The sequence below is a fragment of the Pelodiscus sinensis genome, chromosome 2, assembly GCF_049634645.1.
Source record: "Pelodiscus sinensis isolate JC-2024 chromosome 2, ASM4963464v1, whole genome shotgun sequence".
Taxonomy (NCBI): domain Eukaryota; kingdom Metazoa; phylum Chordata; order Testudines; family Trionychidae; genus Pelodiscus; species Pelodiscus sinensis.
The window spans coordinates 166,173,987-166,195,084 of NC_134712.1; the positions used below are offsets into that span (position 1 = coordinate 166,173,987).

Sequence of the window (21,098 nt, forward strand, 5' to 3'; positions counted from 1 at the left end):
GAAGAGGCTTTTCCGACATTTGGCCTGTCTATATGGGTCCAAATGTCAGAAAAACCTCCTCTTTCGGAACATCCCTTATTCAGGTATACTGAAAGAACGCATCTGCTTTTTCGGAAAGTCTTCCGAAAAAGCGGACGCGTTCCCTGGACACGGCAGAGTTTTTCCAGGATACCTGCAGTCTAGACATAGAAAAACTCTGAAGTCTAGACATAGCCACACACCTTGCCCAGTGGCCCCTGGAGGCTGTTGGCTCCCCCAAATATCTTAGGCTTGTCTTTATGAGGGATTCTACCACTGCAATTCAGGCACCTAAATTGTGGGGTGTGGTGGCAGTTCCACAGAACATAGCAACACCACAAAGTAGTTATGGAAAAATTACTGCTGCTAGGATTTTGTGCATGGGATGAGTGTGAAAAAAACATTTTGTAATCTTTGAAAGTACATTTCTCCAGGAATGGCAATTTTAAAAAGTAGAGACATAATATGAAAGAGTATTATACCAGTATACCAGAAGCATGTGACAAATGCATCAGCACTGATCAATTACATACTGTCTGGATTCTTTCTTATTCAAAGACAACACACATTCTAGTTTGACTCTTCATGTCCCTTGACCAGGGTATGGCTTTATTATTGTCTGCTAAGGGTATACAGCAAGCATTTAACTTTCACTGCAGGGGAAAAGAACATTTCTATTTCACTTTCTGGTGCTGTCACCATCTCCTGTTTGCTTTTTTTATCTTGCTTCTGGAGACAAGAAAAAGAGTAATATAGCATTAGTGTGTATGCTTATATGTGTGTGACTTATCTGTGAGGAAGGTGCAACATCTCATACAAAATTGGTTGTCTACTGTGGTTGGGATGTTGTTTGAGTCATGAGGTAAACATCTGGATAATGATTCTAGCCCTGTCTATGCATTATCATTCTGCTATTACGATTAGAAAGAAAATCCCAGTCAGCTAAAAAAAATATGCTGAAAATGCAGCTATATTTATCAGTATACCTGCCTCTACCTGTCCACCCACACAACTACCTGTCTCCGAAAAGATGAGTAATATTTGTTCTCTATTGGCAATCTGTTCTATGTTGTGGAATGACTCAGAGCCCAAGAAAAACACAGAGGAATGACTTCTACAGAAAAGTGAAAAACAAATACAAATAGTAGTAAAATGCTTTCTAATGGACACATTCTTGGTCTGAGGTAGATGGGCATGTTCTCTCCTTTTCCCTCTTTAAAGATTTTTCTCTCACAATCAATATGCATCTCCTGAGACCTGCTATCAGCCTTTACAACCCAGTTTGAATCTGTACTTATCAACAGAATCATAAAGCAATGATTATTTGATGGGCTCTTTTCCATTACAGATGTGCAGTTATCTGCAACCACAAAATAATGTGGCAGTCACCAGATCCTCTCTCCTTTCACGTTGCCATAGAAATAAATAATTATAGATTTTGGGTGTGACTATAGGAAGCCAGAGGCTCAGCCTCAGCCCTCACCTGGTAAAAAAGATACATGTAATGATTTCTGCGAGGGTCATCGGCAGGGTTTGAACACGGGCCTATAGGCCTCTACTGCATAAGCAAAAGGAGAACCAGACAGTTATCCCTAGAACAGCCAATGAAAAGAGACATGGCACAGCCTTTATCAGTGTTCTAAATAAACATTTTGCTGAATTCAGCAAGAAATAGGTGATTTAAATATAAAGGGGCAGAAGTTAGTTTAACCCATTGCCTCAGGAAATAAGGATCCTGTTCTACCCACTCACACCTGAGTTAGCATGGCCAACTTTTGCTTGAAACATGACAGTTATCATGCCTGGAATTGCACACCAATCAATTCTTTCCTGCCTCTCAGCAATGTATAGCAATACCCCCTTCAATCTGTGCATGTTTGCTCTGCGTGTTCTTGACACCTCCCTCCCTCTAATCAAACTGTGGTCCTTGTAACCCAAAACAAACACAGTTAGAAGCTGAAAGTCCATGTTTGCTGATGTTCGATAAAACCTTCCACACTCTCCCCACTGTGAGAACACAGGGCAAGAACTTCAGTGGCACTGCCACATTTGTAGTGTACAGGGCAGGGGCCATGAAAGGGGTTAGGGGAAGAGCAGGCTGTAAAGAAGCTTCAGATAGGACCTCTGCACCAATTGGATCCCAGTGTTCTATGGACAGACATTCTCTCTCTCAGGGGAGTAGAGAGAGAAAATACGGTTGGGAGCAGGCCAGAGCACTTGGCTGGAATCAAATGATTATCTGGGGTGTGATTATACAGATCCAGTAGCCAAAACCATTATGTGGGAAGGTGTGCAGGGAAATAACAGACATGGCTGCTACTACACTCCATAGGAGAGGTGCTGCCAGGGAGACAGGTAAGGAAGCACCCAGCCTCTTCAGGGGTCTACCCAAAGTTGGGGCTGGGTCCTATGGGTTACTAAAGGAATAGAAAAAATCCCCAGAAGAAGGAAAAAATACCATATTTGTTGTTTCTCAGCAATGCAGTACACAAGCTAAAGTCTTTACAGCATCTCTAACCAATGTAATTTTGATTCCACCTACAAGCATCAGTGGCAGAATGTTCACGAGCATCACAAGATGATGTAGTCACCCCAGACCTGAAAAAAATAAAACACTTATGTGATAAATAACAAAAATTAGTTAAGATAGATATTTCTGACAGGCATTATGCTGAGAAATCTCATACACTTGAAGACTCGCAATACTAGACCATGCCAATGATCCAGCTAGCCTGGTATCCTCTCTCAGCCAGTGACTTCGCTGGATTATTCAGAGGAGACATAAAACTCTCTTAATGCACCTACATCTTAATACCAACAAAAATTATAGGCATTTCCTTTCATGTTCAGGATTGCACAGACCACCTCTCCTCCCAAGAATCATCCCTGTGGTAGCTACTACAATTGTCTTATGGGGATACTAAGTGATAGAGAAGGATTTTCATATTATAAAGCTGAATTTCAACAAGGAGGGAGAGCCAGCACTGCATGTCCACCCAGTTCTCTGCAGCCTAACAGCAAGTGACCCATCAGCCATAGTTTACCAATTCTTTACAGAAATGTAACGAAGGCCAGATACTGTTATCCTGCTAGAATTAATAGCACTTCACTTTTCATGTAGTTCAAAGAAACTACTCACAGAGTAAGCTACATCCGAACTTGAGAAAGGGGAGCAGAATCTGGCCCGAAGCTATTTGCTTCACTGCCCAGAGTCCCACAGCTTAATTGTACGTTGGGTAAACAAAAGTCTGTCTTTGAAATTGAATGGCTGCTTGTTCTTGTACAGGATGAACCTCTCTAGTCCAGTACCCTCGGAACTTGACCAGTGCTGAACCAAAGAATTTGTCAAACCAGGGAAGGTCAAATTGTCTAGTAGCATTACCAACACTTCCACTGCTTACTGGGCTCTTAGAAGTCATTTCGATGTAAATTAGAGCTAAATAAAGCACAGATCGGTGAGACCCCGGACTAGTGGATGGACACAAACTTTGTGGGCCCGCACCCAAAATAAGCCGATATTCAGCTAACTAAAATCATGGTGGACCATGGATGTTGCCAGACCAGAAAGTGCCAGTCTAGAGAGGCTCAACCTGTATTTGGAGAAATGAGACAGAGGAATACCCAGTTTGTTAGTATTCCTTCCTCATCTATTTTTTTCAGTGAAGCTTTGGGAGTTGGAGAAATATGCAGGAGGAATGAAGTGACTATTGCCTATCATCTGATAACTGTATATTGGCATAGCCATGATCAGAACTGTAACATTAAAAAAAACAACAACCCTAAACAGAAATAATAATAATAATTGCTTTGCACTTAAGTAGAGCCTTTCATCTGTGGTTGTCAAACCAGTGAACAAATATTAATTAATAAAGGCTTGTGACAGCCCAAGATTCATAATAAAACACAGAGCACGACTAATCTAATTTCAATCACCTTCCCATTTTTCTTCATCTGTCTGTCTTAGGGTTTCCTGTGGTATGCATTGCCAGAGTTTCTAAACACATAAATATAAATTTCTTAGCGCTAACCCCAAACACCACATATTTCTCTAGATAGGGAAATAAAAAAATTATATTTGTTTTAATGTAGTCTATAAAATGGCAATGCCGCTAATTCCCCTGGAATTAGATGATAAATGCTGCATTCCAGAACAATTATCACGACTTCCTACTTCATTGCTTAGCCACGGCAAAAAAGTAGAGAAAGGGGTGAACTGAGGTTACAGGGGAAGCGTGCAATCAGGATTCCCAGTGGAGAATCTTACAGCTGAGGGACATGAAGAGATCTTGAGCCAAAATCAGAAGTGATGTCTAGGATGATGTTAATTTAGAACTCCCCTCCATTGTTTACACCCTTTCATGATCATTTTACCTAAGGAGTCAAAACTGATCTGATTTTCTTGTAGCCTGAAGAAGATATAGAAACTATGTAAGTTAAGGCACGTGGAAGCTAAAAGGATAACAACTATTTTAATACATATTTCTTCTGATTTCCTGATGTATAAATTATACCTGGGTTGAATACAGGTATGTCTACACAGGCCGAAGGCAAGACCAACTAGGGCTTAGGCTATAGTTTAATTGCAGTATAGATGTTCAGGCTCAGGCCAGAGGCCAGTCTCTGAGACCAACCCCCTTTGCAAGGTCCTACATCCCAGGCTCCAGCCAAGCCTGAATGTCTACACCACAATTAAACAACCCTGTTGCTCAAGCTCAAGCCATCTGACACTGGGAAGCAGTGGCTGTTTAGTTGCAATGTAGACATATCCTAAGAGTACAAAAGATCAAGGGGAGTCACAGACCCAGTGTTATGCATCTCTTTTAAATTTGGTCCCTTGTTGCTAAATCCTGGCCTACATTCACGTCTCCAGTCCTAAAATGAAATGCATAGCATTTAAGAACCTAAGCATAGATCCATTTAGTCTTGACATTTTTACATTATTTGGCTTTTACTTTATTACAATTTGTTTAAACTGAGTTTTTTTTATCATCGTTGTTTTGCTTTGCTTTAATGATTTAATAGCAATTTCTCTTTTTTATGCCAAAGCAACCTATAGCTATTTCTGATGTATTGTGTGCTGGCAATTCAGAAACCATGTAAACAAATGCTCAGCAATAGCTCCAATGCTGTGTTAGACATCACCAACATTTTGCTGAATTCAGGAGTGTTGGACCCTGACACTTTGTTATCCAATTTTCCTTTCAATTGTTCTTCAAGATCTTGACAATCCACCTTAAGAACCAAGAAAAATGGGCAGAATTACCTTGGTGTATAATTCTTGCCATTGCAGGAAGTACAAGGTAAAAATTGAATAGTGGTTCTTAATCAAAAGGTGTCATACATTGATCATAATGGTCCTTGAAAACCTATCAACAGCTGACTCATCAAGTCATATAACTGGAAGGCAGCCTTGCGTATGAGTCCAAATGCTGTGTAGATCGAGAACCCATGTTATTCTGGCCCAGAGAATAAAGTGCTGCTTCATAAGCTACGGTAACTCAGAAATATCACACTACAGTAAATCAGCTGAGTAAAATGCAGTTATGCGGGACATTGTAGTTGTGTTTCCAGCCAGCTCGAAAGCTAACACTTGCCACCAACTTAAAGAAACAAGAGCGGACTGTGTTGGAACATGCCATATATGCTGGATATCTACATTCCCATATTTTAGACAGGCCATTAGCAGCCTGTAGTTGGCTTGCTGCATTTGAAGACGTCACACTTTCCTTTCGCTTTCATCTTAGACATCCAGTGGCGGGCGGCAGCAACACTATGTGTACGTACAATATTAAGCGTGCTGTATTTCAAAGGCTGATTTGGATGGTTGCCCTACACCCCCTGGAAGCATCTGTATTTGAATTTAAAGGGGTGGGTGAGTGACAGCAAGCCTGAGTTCTTCTGACAAGGCTTTGGCAGATCATTGGTTGTCATCAAACCTATCGTGTTTCTTGTTTGCTGCCAGAAAGTCCACCTACATGCCTGATGGCAATTAGTCCTTTGTAGGTGCTAATGAATAAAAGCAGCATGCATACTTTACAAGATTAAAAAGAATATCCCAATCCATATATTAACTCCATATATAAACCCACACGCACACACACATAGCCCCCCTGTTTTCATCCACATGCCAATATGCACCCACACCCAAACTCGTGCTTAGAAAAATGAAAGCAACAGTGCACTTATGATCCAACTGCAGAGAAGTAGGATTTTTTTCATGAATCATTACCTGTTTTTCCATAACTCATACATTGCAAAAGTATTTATGAATGATGAAAGCAGTCTATATTTGGGACAGTCAGATAAAAAAAGACCCCCTCATCTTTCCCTGAAAACTTGTACTTTCCAGAGGTTCAAACATTTACTTAGCTTTTACTTTTCATGTTTGCATGCTTCTAAGCTTCCCAGTTTAAGTCAAGATCAGAAGAGCAGATACCAAAATAGAGTGGGGAAACTTGTTCCTAACCAGAGCTGGTCAAAAAATTTAAATAAAACAATCTTTTTTTTGTCAAAAAATGCAGTTTCATCAAAATCTTCATATTTTGAGGAAATGTGTTAATTTTGGTGAAATCTGACAGGAAAATTTCAAAAAGATTATTTTAAAGAATGTAATTTCAGTTCATTTTGTTTTCATTTTTATAGTATATTACAATATGATTTTGATCACATTACATTTATATATCATTTAATGTTGTAATATAAAATTCAAAGGAAGAATGAACCAAAATATGATCATCAAGACATTTTGACGGTCTTGAACTGAAATGTTAGGAAATATTTTGAAATTTTGGCTATGTGTTTTAAATGAAAATGAAAACATTTAAAATAGCAGAAATTCTCATGGAATGGAAAATCTGATTGCTGAGCAGTTCTATTCTATAATATTTGTGCAAATCTTACTCTCACTTAGGCAATCTTCTCACATGACATGTTCAGGCCAAATTCTGCAGTCTTGAAAATACCTGATAGGCATTAAAAATTCTGGGTGTTGTTCTAAACAAAATTTCTAAATACGCATGATTTATTCATCTCTAAGTTTTACCAGTTCCTATGAAATAATAATTGCTTGACATCTTACTATAACAAAGCAGGGAACATCCATTTTGGTTCAGTGAATATCATGCTTTTTTACCCACCATTTTGAATGTAACTATCAGACTACATCCTCATGGCATGGTCAAGCCAGATGATCATAATCTGGCTCTATGCACACTTGTTAGCTTAAGCCTAGATATGAGCATCCCCTCTGCAAAGCCCCACTCACATTACTGTATCCTCCTTGTTTTAGCACTCACCTGTATATTTGGGGGCATATCCGAGGGCTCTTTGTATTGAGATGCTCTAGCATTCCTTCCCTGTCAATTGTGAAAGAACTGGGTCTGTCCTTTAGGGGGAACTGCAGGAAGGGCATTGGAGGACTATCAGCACTCATGTGAGTTAGCCTGCATTCTCACTGCAAAGTGGGTGGTTTCTAGCCAGAACTGAAGTAGAGCCTCAGCTCTCACCCATACCCCTAGCCAGGTAAGCCAGCCCAAACTTAAAGCATCTCCAAAGTCAGATCAGAAGTTTTTTGTGTAGACAGAAGGGTGAGTTAAAACTTGAACCCAGTAACAGCCCAGGTTGACTCTACAGTGTAGACATACCCTCAGTGTGAGCATTCAGCCTACAGCAGGAAAGTGGCACCGAATAGAGAGGCTATGTCTGAAGAGAGGAAACAGAGCATTTCCATAAACATTGAAAGGCTCTATCCTAATGAAATAATGGTTAGGTATCAGCAGGCCCATTAATTTTGAACAGCTCTTTTCCCAGAAATTTAGGGTGGGGGAGAGTTGGAATCTGGAAGTTCCCCTAGTAGAAGAGCAAGAATTGCTCTTTAAGCCCTGAGGGACAATTACTGTCAGAAGCAAACTACAGAGAGTGGCTAAAGAGCTCCACTGACTTCCCAGCCTTCTTTTGCCCTTCTATGGAATGTTTAGTGCTCCAGCACATACTAGCAAGGAAGTGATCACTTCATTAAGGAGGATCCACAGAGTGCATTTCTTCCTGGCCCCTGGGTGGGAGGCTTAAGAGGGGAAATCCTATATTTAGAAACTGTACTATAATATGTATATTATTGATGGGGATCAAGCTAATTTTTGGCTCTGAACACCCTAATCTTAGAAATCTGAACACATATCCAATTTTTATATAGCTCCTATATCTATTGTAAACAATACAAAATCCCTGATCTGAAAACCCCAAGGCTATATCTACACTGCTGGCTTCTTGCGCAAGAACTGTTTTGTGCAAGAGGTCTTGCGCAAAAGGTCTTGCGCAAGAGCACATCCACACTGCCATGTGCTTTTGCACAAGAGCGTCCATGGGAGTGTGGATGCTTTCTTGTGCAAGAAAGCTCTGATGGCCCTTTTAGCCATAGCGGTTTCTTGTGCAAGGAACCCCTGTTGCCCATCCACACTGCCTTCTTGCGCAAGAGCTCTTGTGCAAGAGGGCTTATTCCTCGTGGAGAGAGGAATAACTCTTGCGCAAGAAGCCCTCTTTTCCAACGTTTTACTGTAAATTTATTTGCATAAGAACACGCGTGCAATGTAGACGCTCCACAAGTTTTTGCACAAGAACGGCCGTTCCTGCACAAAAAGCCTGCAGTGTAGACATAGCCCAAAAGTCCAAAGTTTTCAGAATTTAAAAAAGTACATATCATGTTTAGGACAACACAACTCTCACATGCGGTTGATAATTAAACATTCTTATTTCCATTTTACAGATGGGAAACATTAGGCAGAAAAGTTTTTTTTTTAACACCCCTAAACCAAGGCTGGACAATGAGCAGGGCCTTGCCAAATTCATGGCCATGAAAAATGTGTCACGGAACATGAAATCTAGTCTCCCCGCCATGAAATCTGGTCTTTTGTGAGCTTTTATCCTGTACTATTCATATTTCATGGGGAAGTACAGCATTTCTCAAATTGGGGGTCCTGACCCAAAAGGAACTTGCAGGGTTACAAGGTCATTTTAGGGGGATCACATTATTGCCATCCTTACGTCTGTTCTGCCTTAAGAGGTAGGCAGATGGAAAGCACCAGCTGTTGCCTGAGTGCCCAGCTATGAGGGCAGCACCCTGCCATCAGCAGCTCAGAAGGGTGCCGATATCATTTCATGCCACCCTTTCGGCTGTGTGGCTGCCTTCAGAGCTGGATGGCCAGAGAATATTAGCTGCTGAATGAGGGCCCAAATCTGTAAGCAACAACACAGAAGTAAGGATGGCAACACCATAACATGACAACCTTACATCTGCCCTAGCCAGCAGCTGCCACTCTCCAGCTACCCAGCTCTGAAGGCAGAGCAACACTACTCCTGCAATCACCTTGCAAACCTCCTTCCCACACACACATCTCCTTTTTTGGTCAGGACCCCTACAATTACCACTCCACTGACTGTTTTATCCTATCACAACACCGCACCTACCCTTGTCTCCCAAGAGTGGGTCCAGAATAAATCCATAAAATGAGTTTCCTCCCACTTCTGAGGAAAAATCTTTATTCATATGGGTCACCCACACTGGATCTGTGGTGCAAAGGGAAAGCAGAGGGCTTCAGGGTAGGTCCCAGCCTCACTCCACAGCACTACAGCCCCACTTCCCAAACAGAACACTAAAGCAAAGTGGGGGAAGCTCTGGTGCCCCTGACTCCGCTCCCTGGTTGGATGAGCTGATGAGAGGTGAGCCTGGATACAAAGTGAGTGGACCACTGCCCACGCGGACCCACCCATGGCTATGTCCCTGCTGCACACTCTAGGGTCCAATGAATCTTCCAGGACCCTAGAGTACAGACCTGCTTAATGAGTACTGTATTTGTCATGGAAGAGTTTGGCACACAGCATCAATGCCCACTAATCCCAGGAAAGAATTGACCTGCCATTTCAAAGAGCGGGCCAGAGATTCTAACGGGGCATTCTGTTTACTCACCAGTGGTTTGGTATGCTCAGTCACTAGGCTGAACTCAAAATATTCAATGTCTGTATAGCCATTCCAGCATATGCCCAGACTAGCTGTTAGTCCACTTCCACTGCCCTAAGGAATTGTAGTACTTGTGCAATGACTCTTCAGATGTTTTGATCAAGTAATTGAATAAAATCATTCTATCAAACTATGTATTGGGTATATACTACCTATCTCTGCCACAGAGGGTACGTCTACACTGCATCCCTAATTCGGACTAGGGATGTAAATGGAGATGACCAAAGTAGTTAATGAAGCGGGGATTTAAATAGCCCACGCTTCATTAACATGATCTCGCCAGCACGCTAGTTCGAATCACAGCTGATTCGAACCAGGAAGTGCGCACTGGGACGCGTTAGTTCGGACTGAGGGCTTTAGTCCGAACTAACGCATCCCAGCGTGCACTTCCTGGTTTGAATCACCTGTGATTGGAGCTAGCGCGCCGGCGAGATCATGTTAATGAAGCACGGGATATTAAAATCCCCGCTTCATTAACTACTTCGGTCATCTCCATTTGCATCCCTAGTCCAAACTAGGGATGCAGTGTAGATGTACCCAGATATATTACACAGCCTAGAGTTAGTTTTATTTATTTTTCTTCCTAATATTTCTCACCTATAAAATGATCATAGAACACTAGAATTGGAAGGAACTTCGAGAGATCAAGTCCAGTCCCCTCCCCTCACAGCAGGACAAAGCACCATCTAGACCATCTCTGACAGATGTCTGTCTAACCTGCTCTTAAATATCTCCAGTGATGGAGATTCCACAACTTCCCTAGGCAATTTATTCCAGTGTTTAACCACCTTGACAGTTAGGAACTTTTTCCTAATGTCCGACCTAAACCTCCCTTGCTGCAGTTTAAGTCCATTGCTTCTTGTCCTATCATCAGAGGCCAAAGAGAACAAATTTCTCCTTCTTCCTTGTACCCTTTTAGGTACTTGAAAACCGCTGTCATGTCCCCGCTCAGTCTTCTCTTCTCTAAATGAAACAAGCGGAATTCTTTCGGTCTTCCCTAATACTCATGTTTTCTAGACCTTTAATCATTGCTCTTAATGAGATGAAAGCTCCTTACCAACCAGTGCTGAATGGTGGCCAGGGCACCAAGGAGCCCAAATGGCAGGCTCTGAATTTGATACAATAAAAACAGAGTGCCAAATGCTGTTATCCATGCCACCAGAATCTAGGGAGATACTTGGCAATACCTCTTGCTGAAGGATCCAGGATGGTTATGTGTGTTGCCTTTTCTAGTTTATCCAACTTTTTGTCCACCTGGGGCATATGATAGTCTTTGCACTTCTACATTACATTCACCTTCCTGAAGTCAATATGAAATAGGATATCCTGCTGGTCCCAAAGCCAGATAACAGTCAAGCTGTACCACTTGCTCTGACACTTCTCTACTACTTCTGACAGTATCATATTTTCCAGGTCCCTCTTCTCTGTGTCCCTTGTCCACTCAGATATTCAGAACTGGCCCTTCTGAATGAGACTCTCAGGGTCAAGGTTGATACGGTGTTCCTTTGGGATAGTAGTAAAGATATCTTTAAAATTGTTGATCAGATTCCCATTCTTGCTCTTCCCAATGAAGCAGTCTATTCAGATCATATACACCAAGGGCCAGGGAAAAGTCATCGGTATAACACAATGAAACCTCTAGGTTTCCAGGTGTTACTGCAACACAAATAAATCTAAATCTAGATTTTTAACTCCAAATGTTGTGGGAGTTTTTATCTGGGATTTTGCATTAGCCTGCCCTTTCAGCCTCCTTTTGCCACTCAGGTATTCAACCTGTTCTAATTTTTGTCCTTAGCAAAATGTGAAAATATACATGATTTAAGACTTTCAGCGCCATATGCATCTAATCCAGGGGTGGGCAAGAGGCAGCCAGCAGACTGAATATAGCCCATCAAACTGCTGGATCCAACCTCTGGCCACCTCACCAGCACCCTCACTACACACCAGCCCACACTGTTTTCAACAGCTGGCTGCTAATTGCTCTGCAAGCTGGGGAGGGGTGGGAGAATTCACGCACTGTCCCTGCCCCCAGCAAAATTCCTCAGCTCCCATTGGCCAGTAGGAACTTAGAAATTTTGCTGGAGGTAGGGGCAGAGCGAAACCTCCTTCCCAATGTTGGTGCAGAGCCATGTAGAGTAGTCCACCCAGCAGCCTCAGGTTCCTGCTGGGGTGCTGGTTGGGAGCCGCCTGGGTAAGAATTTCCCAGCCACAGCCTGCCTCTGGCAAACCCCATCTGTTTCCCTCCCCCCCGCCAACTACCTGCCCCAAGTCACCAGCCCCTCCTGCCCTAGGTCAGCACCCAAACTCTCTGTATCTCTATCCACATCTCCTCCAGGTCACAACTCCCTCCCAGACCCTGCAGTCCCTCCTACCCCTCTCCCCCAGGCCAGAATCCTCTTCTGCACCCATACCCCCTCCTGGACCCAGCACCCCCAAGTCCCTGCTCCAGATCATAACACCCCCTTCACCCAAACTCCCTCTCAGACCCCACACTCCCTCCTGCACACCTGTCCTCTACCCCAAGCTCCCTTCTGCATCTCACCCGCCATCCCAGATCTCGTGTCCCCTCCATAGAAGTGTGGCCTGTGACTGCTTACCAAAATCTTTGCGTGCCCCCCTCCATTAAAAATTATTGCCCAGCCCTGATGTAGCCTTACCTCACAGTAGGTTGTAATTCTTAGAAATGCTATGGATTTGAATGCCTATGGTATTTCAGTTGTTCCCTCTTCTGCCATGCCAGCCATACTTCGGAAACCAGATGGCTCTCTATAATTAGGGAACACCAGGGCTCAGAACTCTGTTTTGTAAAGCCTTTGAGCACTCTTGAGACATTTCATTACTACAAATCCACTAATTTTAAGAACGATCAGATCACCTAAGTCATAGGTCAAACACGCATATTTACAGCGCACCTAGGGAAACCCAACTTTTAAAAGGCATGCGATTCCATACTCTAGGAAGACTGATTTTTCATAAACATTTTTCTTTCAGGATCCCTCAGCTATAAAAGGCTACGTTTTTAATCTTCTGATTTTCTTGGGTAGTAAAAGTTTTCTATTTTCTCTCTGGCTGATGAGGAGGAAAGATAAAAATAAATTCAAGGCAAAGAATAACATTAATGCAATATTTCAGGAAAATGATTTCTTTCGATGTATTTTTAATTTTTACAGCATTCAAAATAACTTCACATACAGTAACCACTCAAATGCAGTGACTCATATACATGTCCACACGCTTTCTTTAAAAACAGAACAATCTTTTTTTTGTTAGTGATCAAAACAACATTTTGCTGGAACAGATGCCTTATTTGAGCAAAGTGCCACATTTCTCTAATATTTTAAATGATGTTTCAATTTTAACCAAGACATGACTAATAGCCCATGAGTAGGAAAAGGTACTGAGGATGATGTCTGAATTTCTGTCCAGCATCAGTGACATTATGATGAACCTCTTTTGATAATCACTGTTTGCTTAGGATTGGTAATTATCTTGAATTTCTTGCCGCCTTCTCCCAATAAAAAGCACAGTTTGATTATTAGTTTCACCAGCAGTTGATGACCAAAGCAAGGGGATGAGATTCAAAATCTTGAGCTAACATAGACTTTCTGGTGATTCATTTGTTATTGTCTCATTTTTACAGTCTCTGCTTTTACTCTCTCTGTTGTTGGGTCCCAAGAAACAAAGCGTACACAAGGAGCTGTAAAAAGGCAAAGCCCTATGAAATCTGCATTGCTGTGTTTCCTGGCTTTGCTTTTCTATTTTTTCTTACAGGAGCATGTCAGTTTCTGAAAGATCTTGTACGTTCTCACATCCAACAAGAAGAGAACGTCAGAAAATTGGTTTTGCTAAGATAAGGGCTCCTGTGCTTCATGTTTAACAGAGCTTCTTGAGGACACAAAAATAGACTGGAAATCTTAGGCTGCTTCAACTATTCTTGTTATTTCTCCGTAGTTAGTGAGTTCAAAAATTTTACAGTAGCAGCCCTTTTTATGGTACATTGATACTTCTGCTGAAGGGCCTAATTCATGCATCCAACTCAGCTGCATGTGTCACAAGAGACAAACATGGCAAGGGCCCCCTATCTGACAGTTTCACAAAGATGTTAGTGTAGAACAGGAGTGGGTAATAATTTTCACAAGGGGGATGCAATGAATTTTAGTATGTGGTCACGGGCCAGCTCCACCCCCCAGAAGGAACAGGGCTGGGGACTAGCTTCCCCACAGAGTTTTTGGAACCAGAGGCTTTGAATAAAAAGCACAGCAAAGGGCTTGTGGCTGTCAGCTCTGTCACTACTGCATTGCCCAGCAGCTGCCTAGTGTTGCTATGGCTATTTAAAGGGTTTGTGGCTCCAGCCCCTGCTAGGGTAGCACAGCAACTAGGAGCCTTTTAAATAGGATCCTGCTGCTTGAGCCACCACTTGGAAATGTGGTGCACAGGCAGCAGGATATAAATAGAACTTTGCCAGATGCAGTCCATGGGCCACATCAAAGTGTTCGGGGGACCAGATTCAGGCTGCATCTTGCCCAGCCCCGGTGTAGAACCTGTATGCCACCTGGGGAGTCTTCCTGTGCAGAGGGAAATCCCAGCTCTTCCAACTTTATGATTCCTTGGATGCAGTGAAGTGATGAAAATAGGTCATGATGCCACAGAAAAGTGGGACCCATGTTTCCACTACATTCCACAGTCATCAGTCCTAACAGCATATCTGCTCAGTCTGGCCCTGTTGGCTCTTGCTCTTATATACATGTACTCTCAATAATGCTCACCCTAACCCACCTCAAGTGCAAGCGACATGCATAGAGTTCTCTCGTCTGCTAAGGCTGCTCATCATGAGGTATGGAAGAGGCCTTCATCATGAGGTGACACAGGAATTCCTTACAGACCTTTGATATATAACTTAGAATTCAGATATTTGTAGAGGAAAAACCAAGAAATCCCTAGACCAGAGAGCCTACAGGAAACAAGACAGTAGGCTCCATTTCATTTCCTTATACATATTTTTATTTTTAAAGTAATAAAAATATATATGTGGGTGCCATATATACGGCTACCTACTTTCTACACATTATGTTGAATTCTCAGTAAAGTTCATAAAAGTTTTCTAGTTCTAGGTCTTCAGCTAGTGTAAGTCTGCTTAGCTGGTGATGTCAATGACTTACACTAACTGAAGATCTGTCCCTTAACAAATAATGCTCAGATTGTTATATTTGTGATTATCATTATAAAATCCATGATTCTTAGGAGAGTTGTTCCACTTTCATCCTCCCCTTGGTTCACCAGCTGCTGAGTTTACACTCCAGTTTCACATAGTCCAGGGTAGGTACAGGCCAGTTCTACACCCGACTGCTAAAGATGCCCTCAGGGTTGTAATAGGACTAAAGAGAACTGGAAAGGAAAAAAGGCCTGGTCCACCAAGCTACAAGAAGAGGACATTGCAGCAAGGGAGAGAAAATTTAAGCACAGGACAATGGGAAAAATCACAGTTGTCACACATTTAAATCTAATTTGTGTTCTTAATCAAGTTTTCTGACAGATTTCCTACCACCCTTCGTGACAGAACTCTTGCACTCATATTTCCATCAGCTTACCCAGCTTGGGTTTTCACAGGTGTGAATTCCTCCCAGCTCCAATGGCGGGTAACAATGGCTATAACTGCTCAGCACCTCTCCAAACCAATCTCATTACATTTTGAAACTTTGTCATGGTTTGTGTGATCACTAAAGCTTGATTTATTAGCATGCCCCAATCTTTGAAGCGTACCCCAGTGATATTAGGACCTTACTCTGCCCACATTTGCACCTATGTGCATCAGAAATAACCTAGAAATCAATTAAGGTATACGAATGAGAGGAAAATCAGGCTTCTGTTGTTTTTGCAAAGTACCTTCTCATGGTTAAAATTTCCCTTTTATTTTAGAGATGGGTCTGAATTAGAAAACCAGACATCACATGTCAGAAGATTGTGGTACATCTGAATGTGGATCAGAATCCAAATTTTGGGGCATAAATCAGGCTCTATAGTGGGCCAAACTACATCACTAAATCCAAACACTGGGAACATGTCCATTTAGATTTAATCCATATCTGAACTCTATGACACAGCTCATATATAATGAAATTGCTGTTTCTTCACTAAAGATCTTTAAAGGAGCTTACTTTCAGTTCCAAAAAGAGCGTGTCATACATGAGTCTTCATCATATTCTGGGAGTAATATTCTCCAAGATAAAGTGAGTATTTTAACTTTAATTTCATTATTGTCTTTAATACAAATATCAGCATGGAGACTTTATTTGCAAACAGATGAGTCGTGCCCGTCAGAGAGGCGTGTCATCCTGGGAACTGCAGCTTACCTCCCTCTTTGGCCTCATTACCTAATCATTTTCACTAGAAACATAAACCTGCCCAGAGGGTAGGAAAACCCCATAGAAACTAGGAATGACGAGGAAAGGAAATTACATCCCCTGTGTTGTTAAAATAAGACACAGTCACTGGAGTATGTTTGCTGAAATGATACAAAGGGGTTTTCTCCACAGTAAAAGTCACAGCAGTGTGAACAACATGCATGTAATGATTAACTTTTTTGTCTGGGAGACAGGAAATAAGAATCACACCCTTTAAATCATGAGGATTATGATGATAAAGTATCAGAAGCTGCTTCCTGTTTATCTCAAGTAGCAGCAATAGTCAGAACAGACGGATAGCATTATTTTTCCCCCATTCAAGTTATAAGAAAAAAAATGCAACTTCTGGGAATATACAGCAGACACTGTATCATAGAATCCTATAACCTGCAATATGCAAAAGGTCAGACTAGATAACTATAATGGGTCTCCGTGGCCTTCCAATCTAGGACTCTATAAAATGTATTTTTAAAATAAATTTTTCCTTGAAAAACAATGTTAGGCTTAGGTTGCAAAGTATTTCATAAAACTTGGAAGAATGGCTAAAGGAATCCCTTAGCTTCTTTTAAACATGGGTAACATGCCTACATGTCATGCAGAATCATATATATCTAAACACCACAGATCAGTCATCTATACAAACACACCATGAGAAAATTCTAGGAGAAAACACATTTAAATAAAATATTTCCTCTTAACTGCTGCCTCTGAGTAAAAACAACATGATGTAAGGATTTTTTCCCCTTACATTAGTGAAATATACTCTCAAACCCTAACTAAATTTTAATAATGATTTTCTGAATAGTAATAATTATAGTATAGTTGTATCTCTTTTTATTTGCACTGGTGCCAATCCGGTATAATCTCATGTAAATCAACAGAATTATTCTAGAAATTCTGTTGAGGCCTGGATCCAAAGCCCACTGAAATCACAGGCATTAATTCCAATTGACTTTGGATTGGGTCCTGAACAAAATAGAGTCTTGAACTGTTTATAATCAGGTATCCCTAGATGACAGTGCTTTAGGTATGATCTCCTATAATTACGTGGAGAGGAGAGAAATGGTGCCATTTTGGGACAGTTTTCACTTGCCTCTCAACCAACTTCCACTAGCTTTCTTTTCCAGGTTATTTCTTTTCTGCCTGCCCCAGTAGTTATTTAGTACCAGCGCTTCTCCAGTTCTAACCCCCTTATTTGAATTTCTGACAACGCAGTATCTACACTAACATAATTTCGGACATGCACGGTTGGGAATAGCATTACTTCTCATGAAAAGCAGGACTACAGGTTTTGACTTCTGCAGACCCTTAGGGTGTAACAACAGGTTTAACAGTGTGGATGCATTGCTTAGATAAGCAACCTTTGGGGGCTAAATTTAGGATAAAGTCCTAGTGTAGATCAGTCCTTAGAGAAAAATGCAATGTGTAAAAATCTCAGCTCCGTTTAAGACAAAGGCAACTTTCCCCTCCCCACTTCCTGATGACTTCAAAGAGGCCTGGATTTCACCCACTATCCATAAAAACCCAGAAACAAGAAACATTGAAATAAGTGTCATCATTCCTTTAAAAAACACTTTTGACAATTGCTTTCTTCAGATGCGCCGCGCTGTTTGTTTTCTTACGCTATAGATTACGGACAAAATTTTAAAAATTAAGATTGGATGTGTCTCTCTATATATGTATATACACATTTTTCCTGAAAGATGACAGAGTGATGTCATCTGTGTCCTCATGCTACCACCCGCCTTCATCCTCAGCCACTTGCTGTGGCCATCCTTGGCACGGTCCCCTCTGGGCATGGGCTGCTCCAGCTCTGGCTCCTGCTTCACACAACGGGAGGCTGTGCCACTGGGGAGCAGCTACCACTGCTACTGTTGGGGCTGGGTCCCCGCCACCATACAAGACCAACCCCCAGGATGTCCCATGTCCCCTGGGGGAGCCACCACCTCAGCCACACTCAGGTGCTCTGAAGAAGCAGGGAGTCATGCAGCCTCCTCTCTGTCCCCCTCCCATACACACCCCTCCGTCTCTGCCAGTGAATGGGATAGGGATGGGAGTGCAGGATCTGGGCAGACGGTGGGGTGCAGAAGGAAATGAGGGTGCAGTGTCAGGCTGGGGGGAAGGTGCAGGCTGGTGGTAGGGTGTCAGGCCAAGGGGGAATGCACAGGAGCAGGCTGGTGGTAGGGAGTTGCAGCCAGGAGGAAAGGGGTTGGCAAGCATAGCGAGCAGGTGGTACACTCGCTAGTTTTCCTAAAAAATACATTGCAGGTATATTTGGGGGAAGTTCTATGGTCAGTGTTATACAGGAGGTCAGATTAGAGGATAATAGTGGTGACTTCTGGCCTTGGAATCTATGCATCTATAGTGGAGCTGAAACTGAGTTTTAGTAGTAGTAGTATTCCCTTGTTTAAACTGTCTTCTAAACTGTCTTCTAATGATGTTAACACAGTTCAAGAAAGCATTACTGGCTGTCAGTACAGCTCTGCAAAAATACACAATTTCCATTTGAAGGAGTTTACGTAAGGTTTTTCTTGGGGTTTGATTAAAGGTAGGATCTTCTCCGAACATTTGAATCCCGATCAAGGCATGGATTTCAAACTTTCCCCACAAATAATGTGTTCAGATACAAGGTTTAAGTTTGGTTGAGTTCAATCTAGATTTCTTTTCTATCCCTGAGATTTGCTATCAGTTTCAGAACTTGAAACTCAAAGCAAACTTCAGCTGAAGTCACTTCATTTCCCCTATTTTCTAGCCCAAACCCTTTGAAAAATTGAGAACTTTTTATATCATGAATATTTACCAATAGTTATCACACAGTAGAGCCTGAGATGCTCCCTATTCTAATAATACAGAAATATTGTAATGTCACAGAATGGCATGTCTTGGTAAAAAGGTGAGTTTCTAAATGGACCACAGTGTAAGTCACTCCATGTTCATATGAAAAGTCTGAAACTTAAGGAACTGGTCAAAAAATTTTCATCACAACTATTTTTAAGAGCAATCTTGGATTTATAACTAAATTATTTTTTTCATAAAAGGTGTCTGCTTCCCATGGATTTTTATTATTATTATTTTTCATCCTAAATCAAATGAAAGTACCGTATTTTCCGGCGTATAAGGCGACTGGACGTATAAGACAACCCCCTAATTTTCCAGTTAAAACATAGGTTTTGGCCTATACTCGCCGTATAAGACTACCCCCCCTTCCGAGGCAACACCATTTAATAACACCAGCCCGCTGGATGTGCCCTAATACAGTACTGTAGCTTCAGCTACATACAGAACGTCCCTGTGCTGATACTGTATGTACCGCGCTGAGCCAATCCCGGCAAGCGGTGTATTCTATTAATGCATACAAAGCCTGCTCGGATTGGCAAAGGTTGTAATAGCCCGCCTCTCTGACTCAGCCAATCCGAGCAGGCTTTGTATGCATTAATAGATGACACCGCTTGCCGTGATTGGCTCAGCGCGGTACATACAGTATCAGCACAGGGACGTTCTGTATGTAACAGTATGTTTATACCCGGCGTATAAGACGACCCCCGATTTTTGGGGGATGTTTTTTAGTATAAAAAGTCGTCTTATATGCCAGAAAATACGGTATCTTAGCCAAAACACGGACACATTTCATTTTGGATTCTGGCCACAGTGTCTCATGGGAGTTGGAGTTTTTTCCTCTTGTCTCAGTGCTTCCCCCTGGTTCAGGTCCCCAGCCAAAGGACATCTGTCACAATGCACCTGACTATTCTCAGCCATCACAGTGACAAGTCCCATGAGATACCCAAGCAGCATTTACAAATCAAAATATTTCAGGTTTTAGCCAAAATATTTTGGAGTTTGATTTTTCATTGAGAAGTCAAATTTTTCTGTGGAAAGAAGCCTATTTTTTGACAAGCTCAATTGAAAAACTTTCTGTTTATATGGGTTTAATAGGGAGCCGCAAAGCTATGGAAGTTTAGCACAGCTTGGGGTTTGACAAAGAAACCTCTTCACAGCTCCTCTTGTACTGAAGTTCAACTGCAGCTCCAAGCAGGGGGTTTACTTATGAAATAGTTGCTTTGTGGGTCTCCATATTAATGGCCATTTATTTATTTCAAAGTGGATTTGCTTGGTAAACAGTTTTAAGTTGCACTCAATTACATTTTGAACCTAAACTGCGCATGAAACAACAGAAAGCTAATGTTGGCATTAACAATTTATCTGTGCTGGATGTTACTTTCAGGCTTACTCTGATAGGCCTTCCTACCAGCAGAACTACTGTCAACCGCCTAACCTCCCTAACCCCACCATCTTCTTTTTTAACTTTCTTGTAATTATGACTAAACTACTTATCTCTGTTCCCCATATATGCGCTCTTTGGTGCTCCATCATCCTGCCTGCCCTAATCAAATCCAATATTATGTGTCCACCAGAGAAAGACACAAAGCCTCTGTCATACACCCGATTAATTTGTAAAATACTATAACACCGAAAGGAAGTATTATAGTGCTATCACACTATCAGCTGTAATGTAAATAATTTAGCCTTTAATTTGTTTGTGTTTTTTCATTATATTTGAATGGCAGAAAACTTTTGTCAGTCTAGTGCAGAGTCTCATCAAGCTGAATACAATGGATTTTATGAGAAATCATGCCAAGACACCCCATGCTGTCACTCAAAAGAAAAAA

The 21,098-nt window shown here is 41.7% G+C and overlaps 1 long non-coding RNA gene across 1 annotated transcript in view; it reads right to left on the reverse strand.

The window, feature by feature from the left end:
* Positions 1-603: 603 nt before the first annotated feature.
* The window catches only part of LOC142826807 (uncharacterized), a 51,402-nt gene continuing 30,907 nt past the window's right edge, over positions 604-21,098 (reverse strand). The window contains exons 2-4 of the long non-coding RNA XR_012901058.1: positions 2,477-2,616; positions 1,502-1,610; positions 604-747 (exon numbers count right to left, since the gene is read on the reverse strand). This is a non-coding gene — a long non-coding RNA (uncharacterized LOC142826807). The remainder of the gene's footprint in view (positions 748-1,501; positions 1,611-2,476; positions 2,617-21,098) is intronic.